Source organism: Mya arenaria, chromosome 11 (genome assembly GCF_026914265.1).
Source record: "Mya arenaria isolate MELC-2E11 chromosome 11, ASM2691426v1".
NCBI classification, from domain to species: Eukaryota; Metazoa; Mollusca; class Bivalvia; order Myida; family Myidae; genus Mya; species Mya arenaria.
Genome location: NC_069132.1, coordinates 32,491,043 through 32,500,454, shown reverse-complemented (window position 1 = coordinate 32,500,454; position 9,412 = coordinate 32,491,043).

Below are 9,412 nucleotides of genomic sequence, written 5' to 3'. Positions count from 1 at the left end.
CAGCCTTGACCTTTAATCCATACCTGAATGTAAAACTGTTGTACTGTCTCATGTCTACCTAATCCCGATTTTTGTGAAAAAAACGGCACGCATGTATCAATGTCATGAATGCTGAACATCATACTTCAATAGTTACACAATTATTAGCAGACTTTGTAAACAAGAAACACATAAAATGCACAGGCATCTGAATCATTGTTTGTCACTAAAATGTTGTTTAAAACCATTTTGGGTACATACAATGAGATAAACAACACATCTGAAGATATTTAGTGTCTTTGATATACAAAAAAGAAACAAGGTATGTAACTCAAACTTACCCGATTTCACGGTAGAGTCCAGTTTTATGCAAATTTCTCAACCAACATAAAAACAATCCATTTTTAAATAAGTGACATGGAAAGAAGAGTCAATTACCTTTAAAATGGTGTGCGATATGTTGGTATAACTATATTGTCTTTAGACAAATAAAATAATTCAATGTCCAATTCTCGTGTTTTTCTTTAGTCGGAAAGAGTACAGCAAATTCAGATCGTCAATTTTCCCCGTGTAAACAGTACTAAAAACAGACCTATTGAAGTTATTTTATGCTTCAGTGTACAGATAAATTAATTCCATTCCATAATATCACGAAAACCCTAACATCACAATGTTAGAAACAACTGTATCAGTCTTGAAACTAAATCCTCTTTAAATTTCGTAGGCAGCTGGCCATTTTACCCACAAGCGCCCAGATGATGTCATTGACATGTACATTCAACATCTTTGTACCGGCTTGAATGTGAGCCACACAAGCTTGGATGGGTCAAATACTCTTCTTTGGAGGTTGATCAGAAACATCTGAGCGCTGTCAGGAAAATGTCCGCCTCAAACAAAATTTTAAAGTGGATTTAATTTGAAGACTGATACGGTTGTTTCTTAAACTGTGGTGTTAGTCTTATTGTGATATAAAGGAATGGAATTAATTTATCTGTACACTGAAGCATAAAATAACTTCAATAGGTCTGTTTTTAGTACTGTTTACACGGGGAAAATTGACGATCTGAATTTGCTGTACACTTTCCGACTAAAGAAAAACACGAGAATTGGACATTGAATTATGCTTATTTGTCTAAAGACAATATAGTTATACCAACATATCGCACACCATTTTAAAGGTAATTGACTCTTCTTTCCATGTCACTTATTTAAAAATGGATTGTTTTTATGTTGGTTGAGAAATTTGCATAAAACTGGACTCTACCGTGAAATCGGGTAAGTTTGAGTTACATACCTTGTTTCTTTTTTGTATATCAAAGACACTAAATATCTTCAGATGTGTTGTTTATTTCATTGTATGTACCCAAAATGGTTTTAAACAACATTTTAGTGACAAACAATGATTCAGATGCCTGTGATAAAATGTAGTGGTTTATTGCTGCACAAGTACACACACCATAAAGTGTGTTGTAAGTACACATCTAGTGTGTACATAATTATGCTGACTTTTTGTAAATGTATGTATGAAATCTCAAAAAAATGTGTAGAAAGTATAAGAAATGCGAGGTTGAGAGTGATCTAATGGTATACATGTAGGTGTCGCCTCTTACCTTCTGTTCGAACCACAACAATGGCGCGTTACCATGGCCTCTTAAAGAAGACGTAAGCCCTGGTTTCTACCCTGGAAACTGTTAAACGGACTCCATTGTGATTCACATCAGCTTTAATACATGTATATATGACTTCGAATTCAAGCTGAACTAAGTAAAAAAATGAGTTCATCCGGATAATTCTTCAACTTCATGTACATGCTTGTACGTTTGTACAGATTCCAGCATTACCGGTCTGACTGACGGACGGGCGGCCATATGGCAGACGCCTTTGGTATCTTTCTTTCTAGAGCGACTAATGTGGTTTATTGTATGAACTGACCAAAGATATACATGTAGAATGCTTGTTGTTTATTTTCCAAATGAAAACGTACAAATATTTTCGAACGACTGATAAATTAAACAAGAAGCCAATGTTAAATGGCGTAGAAAGTAAAATTCTGCAATTTAAAAATCGTTCATATTTCTAGAATCCTTATTAAAACGCTCCCTCTGTTGTTCCATAGCTAACAGGGACGATGCCACCAAGTAATCGTTGGAGCGTTGTGCCGGATACCACGTCCCAGGGTCTGGTGTCGGTGGCCGCCTTCTGCCTGACAGCTCCACTGGAAATCTCGGTTCCATATCGCACGTGTATGCGTAATGGCGGCCATATGGCTGCACGGGGTGCGCGGAACGCCGAAGCTCGAGTACAGTTCTATGCGGAAGCACGAGTTTTCCATGCGCGTTCATAATATCGGAAGGCATGGTGTTCGGGTGCGACCACCGACGCTCATTGACGAAACGGAACTCCTGTTTCGGCGCTTCCTCTTGCATGTGAAAATACTGAACTTTCTCAGCTGCAAAGTTCGAACTTGCGGTGTTCAGATGATTAGTTTGCACCCCGTTTGACATTCCCGGGCAAACAGTGTTTTGTCCCTGTTGATTTTCCATTTCGTCTAGTTGCCTGGGCTTGACCGCAACAATTTTCGGCTTTGTGTAAGGAAACTGTGAGGAGTGGACATACATCGTTTGTTCACCAGTCTTCGGATAGAAAAAGAACTTTTTCGGAGATTGGTTAGTTGAAGGATGTCCCTTGTGTGATCCCGGAGAGGAAGCGGACATAAGATATCCATTGTCCCTCGTATTATTTGCTATCAAGTTATGTGCATTTTGACCTTGTTCATCTGTTAATGAAGTAGCTTTGGTCGGGTTGTGTCTTTCGTCATTGCAATGATTGCATTTTGCTCCTTTTTCATCTGCTTCTTTATTAACTGCACGACACTGTCTGGAAAACCCAGAGCCCATACTTTTATTTACGCTAGCTGCATTTATTCTTAGACAATTTTATTATTTATAAAGTAAAACTGTATGTTTTATTTTAAATTCGTGGTTCCCGCCATTTTTCCAAGCGTCTTTTTGTCGCCAAGCTAAAACGTGAAATTTGGTAGGAAATGACGTCATGATTGAACGTCATAAACAAGTTTGTGATTTTGACGTGCTAGTGGTAGCAACAAGAAAGATTAACATTAAAATCAAAATGGGCCTTCTGGTAAGCAAATCAAAGAAATCTGACTGTAAGGAGAATAAGAAGTTTGTACCTTGCGTTGGATACACAAAACTGCCAAATCTGGACGAAACGGACGACGAAAATGACTCTGCTGACGTGGAATCCGTCAACAAAAAAAGTGCAAAAACTGCCGCTATAAGTTTGACCGGTCCTGGAACGAATAATCGTACAGCGGATAATCAAGAAACAGATCTCATGTGTGAAGGCGATGCTATGTTTGTCGGCATTGATCCCCGGGAGAAGGAGCAGCCAGAAACATCGAATTTAGGCCGCTCAAAGTCTCTGTCAATGACTACACAGGTGTCACCCAAGACGCAGCAAATCGCGGCAACGGACGGTGATATGAGTCTGCAGGAACAGAGCGGCGATATGAGGCCACAGGAACCGGATGGAAATCCATTTAGATTGAATGATTCGCTTCTTTCTAGACGGGCAGCAAACGCCGGTGATCTCGGGGCCATTTCTTGCGGGCGGCTAGGCGATCGGGCTAAGATTCGCAAAGAACTTGAAGAACAGGGTCTCCTCACCGATTTCGACACACCCGCAAACACGGAAAGTATCATGGGTGAACTCCGGGGCGTAGGCATCATACCGGAAGTGAATGCAGGCGCTTCCGGGAGTATTGAACATTCTTTCACTACTTTAGGGGACACACGACGTCGACTTCCGCCGCGTCTCACGCATCTGCCAGCTACGCAGACGACATTGCCGGACAGACTGCGGGAGCTGAAGTTTGGCGTCAGACGGGAAGCAGACGAGAAAATTCCAGACGTGAAAGTGGTTCCAGATAATGGTGGTGAAAGGAATGAACCAAAGTCAGAAAAAAATCAGCTGATGATGAAAATTATTAATATAGAGACCGTATAAGGCTTTAAGCCGTTTATTTGTAAAAGCGTTTTACTGCACATAGTAGGTTTTCCTCAACAGTACATAATAGCGTCAATAAAGATGTTAGTGTATATATGTGTTTGTTTGGTTTTGATTGTAAAGCACCGAATGGCGAACATATACTGTACCGTAACGGTAGTTACCCTTTCCATGCGTACGTCCATCCATGTGCGTCACTCGTATACAAAGGTTATGGAGCTCATTTTGTGACACTGAAGCAAACAAGTAGCATTTATCCTTTCCACCTTTAGCTTGGTCCAGCAACAATGTCAAAGACTGCTTCAAAAATCTAGCCTAAGGCTACGTTACATGAAAATTAAGTAAATGAAATTTCCGTAAGACACCTTAAAACTTACGGCAGATTAAGAATCAAAAGTTTAAACGACATTTTGAAATAATTTGACCAAAATGGAGCCGACGTGCACACATATATAGCAGTTGTTCCAGATATGTACCGTCAATTGCAATGCCTTAATGGTCAAAGGCCAAAAAGACACGTTATCTTAAAGGAAATCAGATTTTAAAAAAGGCTGGCCTCAATATTACGAAAATATTTAAGTCAAATCTCAATCTCAACTCAATCTACTTGTTTTACACATTTTAAGAGCGCATTCTATCATATAATACGTTGATTAAAACCTTTGGTCACGATTCCACTGAAAAAAAATATTCTACAAACAAAAAAGTATTTCAACGCAATCTAAAAAATATTTCTCAAGGATGTTTTTGCTCTATATTTTTTTCTTTGAAATCTTGGCAATTATTTTTATCAACACGTTCCATTAAAAAAGTTCGCTATCAAAACCTATCAAACAAGGAAGATTTTGAATAATACTATGCTTTTATGTTGTAAAATAACCTGAGCCTGAGATTGAGACTTCACTTATGTATTTTAGTGATTTTTTGGCCTGGTTTTATTCATGCAAAAGTACTCATTATCAAGAAACCTTCGAGCAGTCCAAGGACTACGACAAGGTTATTTTAGCTTCAGGCGCGGGCGTGGCTGCTGTATCCATAGCTGCAGGGCTACAGGTATATTCTAAACGGGTTTTAAGCCACCGTGAGTTTATGGCCACAACATTTGGCTCGATTCTGAGGTACTGTGTGATCTTCTCCAAACTAGTTATAGCTTTCGCAACTTAAAATATATATTACTGAACATTGGTGTTTTCTATGCCGCTTCACAGATTTGCTCAGTCAGTATTTAGAGGTCAATACATGGCGAAAACGGGCTGTTGTTTCTTGCATACCGGACGTGTGTTTTCGGTCATGTGACCGGTGCTGGAATTATAATATCTGTCATGTGTTTTCGATCCGGAACGGACACACATGATAGATATTTTTTCTAGCATACCTTGAATTACACTTTTTTTTGTGAAAAATGCATAGAAAAGCGCAGTTTTGTAAATTTCACCAAAAAGCACGTGCGATGATGTTAGCTGACGTCATGACGCGCATTAATATTTATTCACTGCATACGTCAAGAAGTTCCTTTAGTATCACGTCTTTTAAGGGTTATTTTGTTTTCTTTTGAAGGTGTGTTTTTGTAAAGTTAATAGTTATGGAACTCATCTATTGATATCTCATAATTATGGTTACATTAAATGTAAAATAAAAGAAATGAAAAGTATTACGTCACAGCGCGTGACTCATCTGGCATGGGGGGATGCCAGATGGAGTTTTCCAGCACGGCTGAATTCACCGGAAATGCCTATCCGGTGTGCTAGAAAAACTCATCTTACACACCCCATGTAAGACGAGTCACGCGCAACAATGCGCCACTTCTTATTTCTTTAATTGTATGGTTTATGAAAAGTATATTATGCAATTTAAATATAGAAGATTCAAAAATATAAGTATTCAATACTTTTGATTAAAACTGAAAATAAATAATCGTAAAAGCGCGATATTTTAAAGGAACTTATTTGACGTCGATAGTGGTTTAAAATTACTGCGCTTTATGACGTCAGTACACAACGTCGCACGCGCTTTTTGGTGAAATGTACAAAAATGCGTTTTCTACGTCATTTTTTCCTCAAATTCATAATTTTAGGTATGCAATAAAAAATATCAATCATGTTTTTTCGGTCCCAATCGGCAAGCCTCGTTACCGGCCTACGCGCGTGCCCTCGGGTCAGATTTTTCTATCCTTACCGGAAACACATGATAGATACTTAAATAGTACTACATGGTCAAAATGTTATAACTGGTTGTTATTGATATGATCGTATTTTGTTGTTAAGTTGATTTAAATTTCAATATTGCCATTAAACATACATTAGCAAATCAAAGCTGTAAATGATGCTTTTATTGTTTCAAGATGGAAGAAATCCTGCCTTGCTAAAGAGATACTGTACCATTAATGCTTGAACAGGCCAAATGAACTTTGGTGGTTTTCGAAAGGAGGGATTCATGGCAAGATGGAGAGCTCCAGTCTGAATTTCAGCATTGGAATCATCACGGCGGTTGTTGTTGTCGTCGCTGTGCTTGTTTTTCTATCATGAAAATATATCAGTGCTCTTCCGTTTGTTATAGGGTGCACAAGTTGCCGCCGGAAGTGCTTTCGCAGAGTGCAGGAGCTGCGGGGATCGGTGCGGGGACAAATGCAGCCATTTGGTCAACGGTGGGCAGCTTGTCAAGTGCCGTGGTGACTGCGGCGAGCTATATTGGGAGGGAGTCGTGTGAGCCGGAATAGCAAGGGCGACAACTCACCATGCAATGTTAATTCCAGTTTTTGAGGTTGAAACCTCATGTGTGACAACAAGTTCCCTCTCTACAGTTAAAACACGGACTATACATTTCACAAACATAAGTTAATTTTGTTGTATTGAAATAAAATTTGAATTAGACTTTGATTCGCCTTTTTGCAGCAAGACAAAGAATGGTAGATATCGTTTTGTGTACTAGGCACAATGACCCTTGGTCATGTTTCTTACTGCATGCAGTGTATTAAAAAAAATGAACAGCGAGATATCTTCCAGTACCGGCACGCACCTGATGAATATTATTTATCTTATACAACAGTCAATTGTAACCACGCCCCCGCCGCCCAGGTCCGGGGAATAGCAGGGACTTTGACTTTCGGTCAAGCCAACTCCGGCTAAAATCGCAGCCCTGCGGGAACAAACAGATGGTAAAATCCCCGCCAAATGCCCCCGCAGCCCAGGGCCCCTAGGTAAGGCCCATTTCCCGCTATATTTAAAGCGAAGACAAAACCACCGCATTCACCCGGCACTGCAGGGTCACCTGAAAGGTAAAAACAAGGCCCATTTCCCCAGGTATATCCCGGACCCGGGGGGCCGTGGTTACAATTGATTGGTGCATTAATTACCGATAATTTAAGCGTTGCAATTTACAAACAAACTACATATTTTGAGTTTAACACATGTTTTGAGTTTATCAGACTGTTATTCATGACATGGTGACTTGTTTATTCAATATCGTGTCAGACTGGTATTGATCTATATGCGCGTACATTTGTAGCTTAATTTAAAACACGGTTATTAAGAAAATCGGTATCAAATAATCAGGGCCCGATTTTCCCGTTACTAGCCTATTGTTGGAGATGTTAGTGGATACAAAGACCTTTTCTGGCCTTTTCGCGCATGTTGTTTTTTAAATAAACAGCATTCATTTTGATAAATACTTATTATGAGTTGAGCGGAGCCGAGTTGAGTTGAGCCTCAGCTCCTACGAGCCTGTTCACTTATCTTCCAAATTTGTTTTCTAGTTTGATTATAGGTTAAAATTAATCTGCATGGTGCTGTGGCATCATAAGAAGAACAAGAGCTGTCACAGTATGTGACGAATGCCCCCGAATGTGACATTGACCTACGAACAAGGTCAGCACATGAAAAGTTGATCTTGCCTTTACGTGTGTCAAATACATATGGCAAGTTATTTTAAATTGCCTCTGAACATAAAAAGATACCACCCATACTTGACAACCTACACTGTTATGTCCTTATATTCAGAATTCCCTTGTGAAAAAACACTTAGTGTATCTTTCACCTTAGAGGTAGGGACATGGGTCTTGCACACGACACGTCGTCTTCGTATGTGGCAAGTTATTTTAAAATCTGTCCATACAAGAGAAAGTTACAGCCCTGACACGACAACCTTTACTCTATGTCCTTATATGAAGCACTCCATTGTGAATAAACACTAAGTGTGACCTTGACCTTTGAGGTAGGGACACGGGTCTTGCACGCGACACGTCGTCTTGGTATGTGGAACACATGTGGCAAGTTATTTTAAAATCTGTCCATACAAGGGAAAGTTACAGCCCGGACACGACAACCTATACTCTATGTCCTTATATGCAGCACTCCATTGTAAATAAACACTAAGTGTGACCTTGACCTTTGAGGTAGGGACACGGGTCTTGCACGCGACACGTCGTCTTGGTATGTGGAACACATTTGGCAAGTTATTTTAAAATTTGTCCATACAAGGGAAATTTACAGCCCGGACACGACAACCTATACTCTATGTCCTTATATGCAGCACTCCATTGTGAATAAACACTAAGTGTGACCTTGACCTTTGAGGTAGGGACACGGGTCTTGCAAGTGACACGTCGTCTTGGTATGTGCAACACATGTGGCAAGTTATATTAAAATCTGTCCATACAAGAGAAAGTTACAGCCCGGACACGACAACCTATACTCTATGTCCTTATATGCAGCACTCCATTGTGAATAAACACTAAGTGTGACCTTGACCTTTGAGGTAGGGACACGGGTCTTGCACGCGACACGTCGTCTTGGTATGTGGAACACATGTGGCAAGTTATTTTAAAATCTGTCCATACAAGGGAAAGTTACAGCCCGGACACGACAACCTATACTCTATGTCCTTCTATGCAGCACTCCATTGTGAATAAACACTAAGTGTGACCTTGACCTTTGAGGTAGTGACACGGGTCTTGCACGCGACACGTCGTCTTGGTATGTGGTACACATGTGGCAAGTTATTTTAAAATCTGTCCATACAAGAGAAAGTTACAGCCCGGACACGACAACCTATACTCTATGTCCTTATATGCAGCACTCCATTGTGAATAAACACTAAGTGTGACCTTGACCTTTGAGGTAGGGACACGAGTCTTGCACGCCACACGTCGTCTTGGTATGTGGAATACATGTGGCAAGTTATTTTAAAATCTGTCCATACAAGGGAAAGTTACAGAGCCGGACGGACGGACGGTGCGATTTTAATATGCCCACCTTCGGGGGCATAAAAAACTCATGTCCTAAATATCAATCCTGCAATATATTTTTATTCTTGTGCGAGTATTTCAAAGAATAGTATTTAGGTTTAAAAGAAATAAAAGAAAATTACTTGGTCAATTTCATATTATTTATTTGCAGTCAGGTATATTATA